The sequence below is a fragment of the Lathamus discolor genome, chromosome 6, assembly GCF_037157495.1.
Source record: "Lathamus discolor isolate bLatDis1 chromosome 6, bLatDis1.hap1, whole genome shotgun sequence".
Taxonomy (NCBI): Eukaryota; Metazoa; Chordata; class Aves; order Psittaciformes; family Psittacidae; genus Lathamus; species Lathamus discolor.
This window is the reverse complement of record NC_088889.1, coordinates 29,671,733-29,686,294: the sequence shown is the minus strand read 5'-3', so window position 1 is coordinate 29,686,294 and position 14,562 is coordinate 29,671,733. Positions and strand designations below refer to the sequence as shown.

The following is a 14,562-nucleotide window of genomic DNA, read 5'->3' as shown; positions in this document are numbered from 1 at the left end:
TGTTATCAGGGTGCTCTTGAGAGCACCAACGCAGTGTGCAGCACTGCTGAGCTAGCACTGAGGTAGTGTGGGGAACCAGTGCTCCTGAGGCAGCTGAGCAGGGAGAGAGCTTTGTTTCAAAGCACTAGAAATGGGATACAAACAGCTCCCTGGGTCATTAGGCTAAAGCTGGTCCAGCCCAAATGAAGGGGGCTGATACCTGAGAGTTGCCCAATAGCTGATGCTATTTAGCACATTCAGGCTTGACCTGGGTATAGGGGGCAGGATGATCAAACACATCGTGGGTTACAGTGGGTACTGCCAGGTCTCCTTAGCAAAAATCTCTCACCCTCAGGTGGGACAGTCTTTTGGGACTACACCGAGGTGACATCATTACCATGTCAATGTAGAGAAATCTATCCATCCACTTTGTGCTTGCTGTCCAGACACTAAAAGACTTTGCTCTGAGGGCATGCCAGCACAATACCTTTCAACAGTGTGTACCTCATGTTTACCATTTTTTATCTTTGATGAGTGTTTTCCTTTTGACCTGAGATTGTGAGACAAGTTTAAAGATCTCAAGCTGCTTGCACTATATATGAGTGTAAGTGGGTACATGCAGAATATAAAAAATATTGTTACAGAAATGCTGCAAAGACTGAGTCATTTCTTGGTTGGCATGTTCTATTTTTCATAAAAATGGTTTTGCTTTCTCAGTCGCGATTGTACATCACGTCTGTCACATTAGCTGTTGTCACAGTTATAGATCATGGATTAATCTCTGACATAACCTTATTTTCTGCTGTTTCATACCTAAAAATCAATCAGGCCAGTGGTCAGCTTAAGAAGACCCCATGGGCTGACTCTGGCAGCGGTGGTTTAGGAGCATTTGCAAGAAACTTCTGTCAGGATAAATAGTTCCCTTCAGAGATATCCTGCCAGCTCATAGAGACTGGTTTAAACCTTCAATACTTGGCATTTTGTAACCATTAGAAATATTTTTCTGATTATTTACTTCTCAACAGTTCTGTTTTCATGTAACACTGAACCCAAATTTGAATCTTGCTATATTTTTTATCTCCATGACATTTTGAAGCAACGTGTCCCAGAGCCACAAATAGAACATTTCTGTGCTATTGTTGTCAGCCTTCTGACAACCTCTTGCTGTGTACCAGCAGGGACCCACATGTGGTTTTGAACACAAGGAGCAGGGATCTCCATCCTTGATGGATGTTGGCACTGTGAGCCAGCCACTAGGGGAAAGGCAGGCTGCACACACCAATTTAGCTTTCACAGAATCACAGAATCACAGAATCCCAAGGGTTGGAAGGGACCTCAAAAGATCATCTAGTCCAACCCCCCTGCAAGAGCAGGGTAACCTACATTGAATCCCACGGAAATGACATTGGGGCATGCTGAGAACACCAAGTTCAGGTTGCAGAGGAAACTGTGGTTAGCTTTAAAACACAGTCAAAGAAAAAAAGTCCCAAACCTCATACATTCATCAAGGCTTCACTTTTGTAGGCAGGAACTCTCAGTGCAGGTGCCCACACACTCACTGGGGCAGGCTGCGCAGCATGTGGACCAGCAGAGCTTTAGACACATTCCTGTCTGGCAAAAGCCAAAACACTCCTATCACAAAAAAGTGATGGATAGTGTGAATTTTCAGCAGTGTTATGAAACGTCTCTGGCTATTGGTTCACTGCTCAGGATGTGAATGGGAATCATAGAATCATAGAATAGTTAGGGTTGGAAAGGACCTCAAGATCATCTAGTTCCAACCCCCGTGCCATGGGCAGAATGAAGTGTTTCATAATAATTTTATTTTAAAATATTTTTTTTAAGGGGAAAAAAAGGGGAAGATTTACCATAAAGCACTGGAGTAATTTGAGGGTGCTCTCCTCATCACTGATCTTTGTAACCACAATCCATACCACATATTTGGCCTCAGGATCAGTTTGTTTGTGATCTGCATCACATCTGTATAGCAAAGCGCAGGAACCAATACTCATTTAGTGATATGCTCAGGTGTATTGGTTCAGTACCAGAGAAGCTGATGGAGTCACAGTGCTGTGCATTTAAGGGTGACATCCCAGGAAATAAGACCTAAGTGGGATGAAGTCAGTAGGTATTGACCAATCTGTCCTGCAAAATGAGAAAGAGAGATTGTGGAAGTCATAGAATCATAAAATAGTTAGGGTTGGAAGGGACCTCAAGATCACTGCGTTCCAACACCCCTGCCATGGGCAGGGACACCTCACACTAAAGCATGCCACGCAAGGCTTCATCCAACCTGGCCTTGAACACTGCCAGGGATGGAGCATTCACAGCCTCCCTGGGCAACCGATTCCAGTGTCTCACCACCCTAACAGGAAAGAATTTCTTCCTTATTCCTCGTTGCAAAATTAAAATCTATAGCAGATAATATGGAGCAATGAAAAATAGAATGACAGAACAACACCATGCATAATATGACACACATGTGTACAGCTGGTTGGCTCAGACCCCAAAAAGCCCAGAACAGATCTAGGAAACTGAGTATGTGCAGCGGCTGCTGAAGTGTGAGCCTATCTGATGCATCCCCCAACTGTAATGTGCTCCCCGTTATAGTATCTATTTCCATGCTGCAGAGCTGTGACACATACATGCATCGACCTGCTTTATCTAAATTGCTGCCCAGATCTAGATGCCTACATGTAGCTGGCTTGCCCATTAGCCTTCTCAAAATGGTGCAAAAGATCCAAGGGATACAGTCCTTCCCACGTGTGTTGGCAGCACTTCCTTCCAATAGAATATCTCTTCAAAAGAATAGGCAACATACCAGACATGCCCATTATTTTGCACATTTGAAGACCATTCTCTTGCAGTTTGTCCTCAAAGACCTCCACCCCCAGTAATAAAAGACTCTAGGCTTCCAACATTTATGACCATCAACAAACCAAATGCATAAGATCATTTAAAACACTTTGAATGGGACTAACCCTGGAAAGCAAGCCTCATTTTACATCCCACATTTGCAGGCTTATCAAGTGCCCAGTGGAAAATATGCAGCTGGGACCATAGCTCATTTTCCAATTTGTAAAACCTGTGAGACCAGGCACTTTCTTCAAGGTTCCAATAGTTGTATCCAATGAACTAATCTCTTCAGGGGTGGCAGGGCAAACATTCCATCTGAAGAAAATCTTCAGGAGCTGTTTAGCCTCCATCCGTGCAGAAGGATCCATTCAAGAGACCATCACACTTGGAATTATACTGATAAACATATGTCAATCTTGCCTATGAGGATCTGGGTTCACAGATTTATAAACTTCAAATCTTTGGAGTTAAACATTGATGTTAGAAGAGAAGTGTGATATATTGAATCTTCCTGTTGGAAAACCTGCCTGTCTCTTGAATGCCTTTCTCCATTGCCTCACTGAGCAATATTGCTGAGGTGAGTAGCTCGAGAGAGGACGCCTTCAACAACGGAGCAGGGGGGAGATCAGCGCCCACGAGCCTCAACTCGGAGCGGCGAGAGCCACCGAGGGAGCTTCAAGTCCTCGACAGGACCTGCCCAGGAGCCGGCAGCTCCGCGGACGCGAGCAGGGACTCACAGGGGGCGGAGCCAGGAGCAGCGGCACCAGCCCTGAGTGGGTAAAAACCTGCCCCAGGGAGCGCGGCGAGCGGAGCGGGTCGAGGCAGCTTGCGCGGCCGCTCGCTCGGGCAGGGCGGGATGGTGAGCACCCGTCGTATGGCCAGGGCGCGGACTGGGGGCTCTGCTCTGGCTGCCCCGGCGGTGGCAGCGTAGGCACCCAGACAGAGCCGATGAGAGGGGAGGCTGCAGTGCAGAGCTCGGGGTGTAGAGGGTGCCTGCACTGGTCCTGTGAGGTGAGGGTGTGCAATGGGCAGGGCTGCGCTCGGTGCTCCCTGGTGGAGGTCCTCCTGCAGCAGGGGCTGAGCTGCGGGAGGCTGTCAATAGGATGCAAGATGTCAGGGAAGCTGAGAGGAAGCGGGGCTGCTTGCTCCAGGCCCAGACCATGCAGGGGCCTCAAGCTTCCCCTCTAGCTCATGAAGGAAAGAAAGAGGCCGTTAGCCCGGGAAGCTGGGAATTAGTGACCAAGAAAAACCCAAAACCAACAACCCAACAAAAAAAGGAGGAAGAGGACAATTAAAAGCAAGGGGCTTCCTCCTAAATCTGTTGTCCCCACCCAGAACCGCTTTGCTGTCCTGCAGGGGACTGATGAGGAAATGCACTCGCACCAGAAACAACGGCTGGTGCACTGCTAAAGAAGATCTCTACTGTTGCTGCCAGGAAAAAGGGGCCGGTCACAGTAGTAGGGGACTCTACTTTGAAAGAGACAGAAGCACTCATCTGTCAGCCTGACCCGGTCTCGAGGGAGGCGTGTTGCCCACCTGGGGCACCACTACCCCTGGTATCAGGGATGTTGCAAAGAGGCTGCCTGCTTTAGTAAGTCCCATGGACTACTACCCACTTCTAGTGATCCATGTGGGTGCTATGGATATAGATAGTAGTAGCCTGGGGAACATAAAGAAGGACTACAGAGCCCTGGAAGAGGTGGTCAGGGGCTCTGGAGCTCAGATTGTCTTTTTGTCAATCCTCCAGGATAAAGGGGAGGGCCTTAAAAAAGCTAGGAGGATTGGCCAAGTTAATAAATGGTTAGAAGGGTGGTGTCATAGTCAGGGGTTTGGGTGTCTTGAACATGGGACCCTAGTTTGTAGGCCAAGTCTACTGGGGGCTGATGGAGCTGTTCTGATAAAAGGGAAGAGCGGTTTTGGTAGGAGGCTTGCCAGACTTGTCAAGGATGCTTTAAACTAGATGTGTTGGGGGAGGAGGGCATCATTCCATCCCAACACACCCAGTCAGTTGCAAGCATCTATAATAAATGCTCGGAGCAATGTAGAGAGAGTCCAGCCATGCCAACCAATGAGCCTGCTTCATTTGGAGCTCGGCTCAGATGCCTCTATACAAACGCATGTAGCATGGGGAGCAAACAAGAGGAATTAGAGATGTCTAGCACATCAACGGGGGTATGATATAATAGGCATCACAGAAACATGGTGGGATGGCTCCTATGACGAGAATGGAAGATTTACAGGCTCTTTAGAAAAGACAGACCCGGCAGGCAGGGAGGGGGAGTTGCCCTTTATGTTAGGGATAGGCTGGAGAGTACAGCACTATGTCTGGGGACAGGTGATCACTTAACAGAGAGTTTGTGGGTCAGGGTTAAAGGGAGAAAAGCGATGGGAGACATTACTGTGGGGATCTGTTACAGACCACCTGATCAAGAGGAACCTGCGGATGAAGCACTCTACAGACAGATAGGAACAGCCTCACACTCGCAGGCCCTTGTTCTCATGGGGAACTTCAACCACCCTGACATCTGTTGGAGGGACGGTACAGCCCGGCACAAGCAATCCAGGAGGTTCCTCGATTGCGTGGAAGACAACTTCCTTCTGCAAGTAATAGAGGAGCCGACAAGGAGAGGTGCCATGCTTGACCTTGTGCTCACCAACAGGGAAGGGCTCGTTGGAAATGTGACGCTCCAGGGCAGCTTTGGATGCAATGATCACGAGATGGTTGAATTCGAGATCCTCAGGACAGTGAGAAGAGCGTGCAGCAAGCTCACTGCCCTGGACTTCAAGAGAGCAGACTTTGGCCTCTTCAGGACCCTGCTTAGTAAGGTTCCATAAGACATAGCCCTAGAGGGCAGGGGGGCCCAAGACTGCTGGTTGATATTCAAGGATCACCTACTATAAGCTCAGGAGTGTTGCATCCCTACTAGAAAGGAAGTGTGGCAGAAGGGCCAGGAGACCTCCTTGGATGGATAAGGAGCTGCTGAGAAAAATTCAAAGGAAAAAAAGAGACTTATAAAAGGTGGAACCAAGGACAGGCTGCCTGGGAAGAATACAGGGATGTTGTCCGGGAAGCTAGGGACCAGGTTAGGAAGGCTAAGGCCCAGTTAGAATTAAACTTGGCCAGGGATGTTAAGGATAACAGGAAGGGATTCTACAGGTACGTAGCGAATAAAAACCAGACTAGGGACAACGTAGGCCCCCTCCACAAGCTGTTGGGATAACTGGCTACATAGGATTTGGAGAAGGCTGAGGTTCTGAATGACTTCTTTGCCTCGGTCTTCACTGGCAAAGGCTCTGACTGCACCACCCAAGTCTTGGAAGGCAGATACAGGGACTGTGAGACTGAAGACCTTGGGCCCACTGTAGGAGAGGATCTGGTTCGAGACCATCTTGAAAACCTGAACGTACACAAGTCCATGGGACCTGATGGAATCCATCCGCGGGTCCTGAAGGAGCTGGCGAATGAAGTTGCTAAGCCACTGTCCATCCTATTTGAAAAATCATGGCAGTCAGGTGAAGTTCCCTACGACTGGAAAAAGGGAAATATAACCCCCATTTTCAAGAAGGGGAAAATGGATGACCCCGGGAATTACAGACCAGTCAGTCTCACCTCTGTGCCTGGCAAAATCTTGGAGCAGATTCTCCTGGAAGGCATGCTAAGGCACATGAGAAGCAATAAGCTGCTTGGTGACAGCCAACATGGCTTCACTAAGGGGAAATCCTGCCTGACCGATTTGGTGGCCTTCTATGATGAGGCTACAGAACTGATGGACAGGGGTAGAGCAGTTGATGTCATCTACCTGGACTTGTGCAAAGCATTCGACACTGTCCCACATGACATCCTTGTCTCTAAATTGGAGAGACATCAATGTGATAGACAGACCACTCAGTGGATAAAGAACTGGCTGGATGTCCACACACAAAGAGTTGTAATCAATGGCTCGATGTCCAGCTGGAGACCAGTAACTAGTGGAGTCCCTCAGGGATCGGTGTTGGGACCAGTCTTGTTCAATATCTTTGTCGGTGACAAGGACAGTGGGATTGAGTGCTCCCTCAGCAAGTTTGCCGATGACACCAAGCTGTGTGGTTCGGTTGTTACCCTGGAGGGAAGGAATGCCATCCAGGGGGGCCTTGACACGCTTGTGAGGTGGGCTGATGCCAACCTTATGAAGTTCAACCATGCCAAGTGCAAGCTCCTACACCTGGGTTGGAGCAATCCCAGGCACAGCTACAGGTTGGGCAGAGAAGAGATTCAGAGCAGCCCTGTGGAGAAGGACTTGGGGGTGTTGGTTGATGAGAAAATGAACATGAGCCGGCAGTGTGCGCTCGCAGCCCAGAAAGCCAACTGTATCCTGGGCTGCATCAAAAGGAGTGTGACCAACAGGTGGAAGGAGGTGATCCTGCCCCTCTACTCTGCTCTTGTGAGACCTCACCTGGAGTATTGTGTGCAGTTCTGGTGTCCTCAACATAAAAAGGACATGGAACTCTTGGAACAAGTCCAGAGGAGGGCCACAAGGATGCTCAGGGGACTGGAGCACCTCCCATATGAAGATAGGCTGAGAAAGTTGGGGCTGTTCAGCCTGGAGAAGAGAAGGCTGCGTGGAGACCTCATAGCAGCCTTCCAGTATCTGAAGGGGGCCTATAGGGATGCTGGGGAGGGACTCTTCATCAGGGACTGTAGTGACAGGACAAGGGGTAACGGGTTAAAACTTAAACAGGGGAAGTTTAGATTGGATATAAGGAAGAAATTCTTTCCTGTTAGGGTGGTGAGGCACTGGAATGGGTTGCCCAGGGAGGTTGTGAATGCTCCATCCCTGGCAGCATTCAAGGCCAGGTTGGACGAAGCCTTGGGTGGCATGTTTTTGTGTGAGGTGTCCCTGCCCATGGCGGGGGGGTTGGAACTCAATGATCTTGAGGTCCTTTCCAACCCTAACTATTCTATGATTCTAATACAATGCAATGTATTTGCTGTCTGGCCCGAGCACAGTACTAAAGTATAATCATTGCACCAACTTGTCAAGAAGCTGGATGGGTCTGTTTTATATTCCTTCAGTCTTCATTTAGTCCACATTGTCCTCATAAGGAGCCCTGCCCATATAGATATATATATTTATAAAACATCCATTCATTCTGTACACAGAGCATTTCAAAGTACAGTCATCTCTGTAAACACTCTGACAAAAACCCCTTTGGCACCAAAAGCGCTGATGCCAGAAATAGACTATTTTCTTTGCCTCAACACAGCCCTTTCTCACCTTTGCTGTCATGCACTACTAAGCACAGCTGTGTGTTTGTATGCCATGACAATGCACCACATATCATTACTATTAACAGGCTTGAGAAATGCTGCAACTCCAGGTGAGGATCCCTCCAGGTTTAACCCCCAGGACATCAGCTGGTGATCAGCCACTTCTAGAGGGGCTCAAGTGTGAGCCGAGCAAGAAGCTGCTCCACCTGAGCAGTGCTGGGCATCTGGCAATACAGATCTTGCAGCTCCCAGGAGACTCTCGATGTCAGAACTCTCGGAGAGTTCTAAGTGATTTAGGCACCTCCAGCATTAGAGGGCTTTCAAGAGGCTGTAGCTTCCAATGACAGTATGCAAAGGGATGGTGTCCAACATAGCTGTAACCCCAGCTCCCAATACACCCGCTGATACATTGTTCAAGACCTCTCTCCTCTGATTTCACAGAATCACAGAATCACAGAATCCCAAGGGTTGGAAGGGACCTAAAAAGATCATCTAGTCCAACCCCCCTGCAAGACCAGGGTAACCTACAGTACATCACACAGGAACTTGTCCAGGCGGGCCTTGAATATCTCCAGTGTAGGAGACTCCACAACCCCCCTGGGCAACCTGTTCCAGTGCTCTGTCACTCTTACAGTAAAGAAGTTCTTCCTGATGTTAACGTGGAACTTCCTATGTTCCAGTTTACACCCATTGCCCCTTGTCCTATCACTGGATATCACTGAAAAAAGCCTAGCTCCATCATCCTGACACCTACCCTTCACATATTTGTAAACATTGATGAGGTCACCCCTCAGTCTCCTCTTTTGCAAGCTAAAGAGACCCAGCTCCCTCAGCCTCTCCTCATAAGGGAGATGTTCCACTCCCTTAATCATCTTTGTGGCTCTGCGCTGGACTCCTTCAAGCAATTCCCTGTCCTTCTTGAACAGAGGGGCCCAGAACTGGACGCAATATTCCAGATGCGGCCTCACCAAGGCTGAGTAGAGGGGGAGGAGAACCTCTCTTGACCTACTAACCACTCCCTTTCTAATGCACCCTAAGATGCCATTTGCCTTCTTGGCCACAAGAGCACATTGCTGGCTCATGGTCATCCTCCTATCCACCAGGACCCCCAGGTCCCTTTCCCCTTCACTACTTTCCAGCAGGTCACCCCCCAACCTGTACTGGTACATGGGGTTGTTCTTCCCCAGATGCAAGACTCTACACTTGCCCTTGTTAAATTTCATCAAGTTTCTCCCCGCCCAACTCTCCAGCCTGTCCAGGTCTCGCTGAATGGCAGCACAGTCCTCTGGTGTGTCAGCCACTCCTCCCAGTTTTGTGTCATCAGCAAACTTGCTGAGGGTGCACTCAGTTCCCTCATCCAGGTCATTGATGAAAATATTAAACAGCACCGGTCCCAGCACCGACCCCTGGGGAACTCCACTAGTCACAGACCTCCAGCTAGATTCTGCGCCATTGACCACAACTCTCTGCCTTCTTCCTTTCAACCAGTTCTCGATCCACCTCACTACTTGATCGTCAAGCCCACACTTCCTTAGCTTATCTATGAGGATGCTGTGGGAGACAGTATCAAATGCCTTACTGAAATCAAGAAAAACCACATCTACCGCTCTACCATCATCCCTCCACCTAGTCACTTCCTCATAGAAGGCTATAAGGTTGGTCATACATGACTTCCCCCTCATAAAACCATGTTGGCTGTTCTTAATGACCCCCTCATCCTTGATATGCCTAGTGATGGAGTCAAGAATAAGTTGTTCCATCATCTTTCCAGGGATGGAGGTAAGGCTGACCGGTCTATAATTACCCGGGTCCTCCTTCTTGCCCTTCTTATAGATTGGTGTGACCTTTGCCATCCGCCAATCCTCAGGCACCTCGCCCATTTCCCACGACTTACCAAAGATGATGGAAAGTGGCCTAGCAATGACCTCCGCCAGCTCCCTCAGCACCCGTGGGTGCATTCCATCCGGATTATAAACATTCTTCTAATTAACTCATGGCCCTTTTTTTCTTTCGCTGCCAGCTCTGTTCTTTAGCTTAACTGGCTCTTCATTCTCCCTGGTGTTATGCCCTTGCTTTATTTATAGAAAGCACTGGTATCTACTCTGGGATATTTTCTCTTTAGCATTAGTCCGGCCAAGTTCCACTTGTCCCAGAGAGGTTCTCAGTTCCCCTGCTCTGCTCAGCTCTCCCTGCCTGCACCTGTGTAGTGTGAGTTTGCCTTTAGTGAACACTGCAGATGGTATTTGGGAGTAGATCTCATTAATGTCTAGTACCACAGGATGTTAATACTTGCCACTATTAACTGTTCTGAATAGTAGCGTTCCTATTATTTCAGGAAGCCATTGGGAAGCTTAACTGTCAGAACTGCCAAATTTCCCCCTCTAAGGATAGTTGTTTTTACATACTCCTCCAACATCAGGGAAATCCTCTTTGTGTAACATAGTACAATTAAAAGCTGCTTTGACACCAAAGATACCTTTAACAACATACTTAATTCTCACTATTTGAACTAACTCATCTAAAACAGTCTTTTGTATTTCTTCATTTTCTTTGCAGGCAACAAAAGCAGGAGAAGAAAGTTGCAAAGTACTAAGTATTTGATAATTTTTTTTCCTACTGAAAACCGGTGACAAATTGCCTGACAGTAAGTGTCACTTTAGGGCACCTGCTGGCTCTTTTACTGCAATAACACCAACTGTCATTGCCTCCCTTTGCTCCAGAGCTGTGGTCCAGTAAATACAGTCTCCAGCAATCAGCTGTGCAGAGACCTGTGCTGGGATGTAGGTGGCAGCTGATGGCAGGAGCAGCTGGGAGCAAGTCAGAACCACTTTCTTGGAGCTGAGGCTTTGTGCCAATCAACACTGTCAAGCTGTACATGGAGGACAAGGGACCCAGATCCCTTCTGTAACAGCTGCAAACCAGTTTGACCATGGGATCTGCACAGCCTTATGCCTGGGAAATAGGAACACACACTTCTCCAGCTCATACCAGCACAAGGGACAGAAAGGGCTGCTGTGCCTGATGAAGAGGGTAGTGATGCTTGGACAGCTCCACCATGCTCTCACTGCAACCACAGACTAGACTTAAAGTGGCTATGAGCACCCTGAGCTTTCTGACTTTCTTGTTTCCCATTTCCATCACTGGCTGTTAGCTCTGTGGTACTCCTGGCTCCTCACAACCATACAACACTCTGGTAGAGCCAACCTGAAGAAACATGTCTGGACAAGCTGTAGCCTATTGACCTTGCTTAAAAGTCTTCTTAGACCACACAGCCCCCAGGACTTAGGTTTTGAGTGTGGTTGGGTTCTTTCCCTCCAGGTGGCCATGGACTTTGCCCTAGAATGGTTCTAGAGCACATGCTTGCATGGGAATAGCATGGATGGGAGACAGCTCTGAACTTCTGCTTCCACCCTTTTGTGAGGGACACAGTCTGTGCTTCTCCATTTTTTATTATAGTATTCGAGTTTCAGTAAAAGAGGCTCCAGACTGTTTAATAGCTCAGTGTTTTTCAGCAAATTGGTTGTGACCCCTGTAGTCCCATGCGAAGCAATCAGGAGGGTTGTGAGATGCTGGAACATTTACTACACTATAAAATAAATATAGTCCTGCTCCATGCCGCCCTCTTCATGTCTAAGGTCAACTATGCTCTACCAGCTTCTCCAAACAATCAAGTCAGGCCAACAAGCACTGATAATTATTTCTCTTGCTTTTATAACAAATATACTGGGGTCAATGGAATATTTGTGTTACAGTGAGGGGGCCACCACCCAGTGGAGGCTGTTAAACATAGATCCAGCTTGCAGAAGGCTCATTTAGTGTAGATAAACCTATTTGTGTTTTAATTCTGTATTTAAACATATAGGTGATTTTTCTTTCAAGTAAATTCACTGATTTGTTGTTTACATACAGGTAAGGGACTTGCCTATCATTACCAAAGATTCTAATCTTGCCGAGTTACACATACCTGATGGAAGATGCATTAAATGCACTTTCTTAAATGTATCTTAAATCCTACCTGGATCCATTTAAGCATTCCAGGTCTTTGGGTATTCAGACCAGTTCTGTCTTAAGTGATAATTCTGTACCAAAAGGTTTATCAGCAAGAGCTATTTAACACCTAGTCAGGCGTTAAACCTATAAATAGTTTCTCTCTTAGCAACATTTAGACCTTGTGCCATGAAAAGTCACTGGCTTGCTTTCACTGTGAGGTCAGGTCTGTTAGAAGGAATAGCCTGTTTAAAGGACACAGAAATCCCTATGCAGACTTAAAAAAAAAAAAACCAACCCAAAACCCCACAAAAAATCCAAATTACCAAAATGAAAAAAAAAATCCCAACCACAAAACCCAAATCAAAACCCCAAATAAACAAGTTCTCTTAAAACCCATTTCACTTACTGGTGTGAAATCTTAGACTGGATTAATTTCCTTGTTGGGTCACTACAGACTCTGCCTGTATTCGTTCTCTATTCACAGAGCAATGCCTTACTTGGTGAAGTTTTCCTCCTTTCTATCCTTATCACCATGTTGTCCAGAAATCAGTTTGCTGGAATTAGACACTTAAAGCCCTCAGAAGCAGAGGTATGAAGCCAGATACTTTTCCCTGACAAAACCTTGATATGAAATCACTTCAGCCGCCACATTTTCTTACCTTTCCACATTCTCTGAGTAGAATAGCTCTGTCTTCTTTTGTCAGATATCCACCAGCACAGGCACTTTACATAATTTTCTCACACCTCAGACTAGCTGGTGCTTTGGACCCAGCAGATTAAGCAGCAGTCTCCACTCTTCAGGCAGGGGTGGGGAAGGAGGCACGGTGTATATTTTTCCTAAGGAGTCTGTTTCAAGCCTCTTCAAAGCTGCAGGGAAAGGACCTGAAAATGTGAAACTCACATTTAAAAACTGGCAAGCACAAAGAACTCCCAATATCTATTTTTGGAATTCATGACTGTGGAGATGACCTCCAGATGCAGTAGAGGGGAGCAGGCTGAGTGCTGACATACAAGTGCTCCTAACTAATCATTTTGAATCGATTCCCACTGCTAGACACACTCCCCAGCAGTGAGATTAGGCTGTTACGCAGAGGTCCTGGTCCTTCATGGATTTTGTGAGGTGCAGGCACTTCCTCAGAGGTGCATGAGCAGTCAGAATAACATATCCTGCAGGAGGAAGCCTGTACCTCAGCAGGATTTGGTCCCTACTGTGCAAAGAAAGGACAGAAAGGTATATGTGATAGATGTAAGTGGCACCTATAGCCACTTTATGGTTCATTTCACTTGTGCCCTTCTACCGCTTATTTGGAACACAGTGGGGACCCCTTGGTGAGAGCTGTCATCAGAAAGCACAAGAGTGTCTCAGCTACAAAACAGAACTTGATAAAGAACTCAGGTATTTTGTCAGATGACTAAAAAGAAAGCCAGCATGACCTTGCTACGGGAACATGGTACCACAAAAATCATAGTATTATTAAGCATGTTATTTATGGTTTATAGGGTGTTATTTAGGTCAACAGAGTCACATCACCTAAAAATCAAATTCCCTGTGGTGCTGAATGTCATATTCTTGCAAGAAATCCTTAGGGCTAAGAGTCACATGTAACAGCTGAAGAGGGGAATGTTTCTCTAGTTACTGCTGACCATAAATATTAAATATATCCCCCTCATTTGAACAGGCTAGAAAAAAATCCCTGTTGTTAAATGAGTGGTGTCAGTGGCCACTTCACAGCCTGGTTTCCGTCCCTGCTGGAAGTCTCTCTGGATATCAGGTGGGTTTCTGGAGGGGATTCAAGTGCAATTCAGGCCACAGCAATACACAGACATGGTTACTGAGGCCTAATTTTGACCCGTGTTTACAGAATGTTGCTACTGAAGCCAATTCTGTGGTTAAAAGACCACTCTTGATATTTTTAGTTAAATCAATCACCCTTATTCATTATTTTAGCTGGGTTAAATTGAAAGACCAAGAAAAAACTGTCCCGCAAAAGCCTCAGATCGTTGCCCTGGATCTGATTCTCCAGGCCAGGTTCCAAGGAGGCTCAAGTGGTGCTCACCAGGTTTGGGCTGCATCCAGGCAGCACTCCTCCTGGCGCCGACCTTTCTGCTCAGCAATGGCCGAGGGCTGACAGCATAGCTGCTTGAGGCTTACCTCAGCATTGATGGTAAAAGAAGAAGGTGGCCCTGACAGAAAGGCAGAGATCACAGCCCCCTGAACAGCCTTGGTGCTTGTGGACTGGCCTAGCCTATGCTTGCTCCAGTCCAGCCCCAGGAGCAGGCTTGGTAAATTTGCAAAGACATTTATAGCCACTTGAAAAGTCATTTGGTAACTGGAAGCCATCACAGCTGGCCGCCTCTCTGCAAGTGAGAAGCACAACAGGAGAGAGAGAGCTTTCTGCTTTCTTCGTCCGGATGCTGATGAGTGAGCTTTACCTGCCCCAGACAATGGGCAACAGCTCATGGAAAAAAAGAGAGACCTGGAGCTACAC

General features: G+C 47.2%; 1 protein-coding gene across 4 annotated transcripts in view; it reads right to left on the bottom strand.

Annotated features, from left to right (window-relative positions):
* Positions 1-12,830, bottom strand: part of ASB2 (ankyrin repeat and SOCS box containing 2) — a 52,938-nt gene extending 40,108 nt beyond the window's left edge. For 2 of the 4 annotated variants that reach the window (XM_065685554.1, XM_065685553.1), the window contains exon 1: positions 12,733-12,830. The gene's annotated coding sequence lies outside the window, so the exon portion shown is untranslated. The remainder of the gene's footprint in view (positions 1-12,732) is intronic. The other 2 variants (XM_065685552.1, XM_065685550.1) reach the window with 2 other exon arrangements.
* Positions 12,831-14,562: the final 1,732 nt, after the last annotated feature.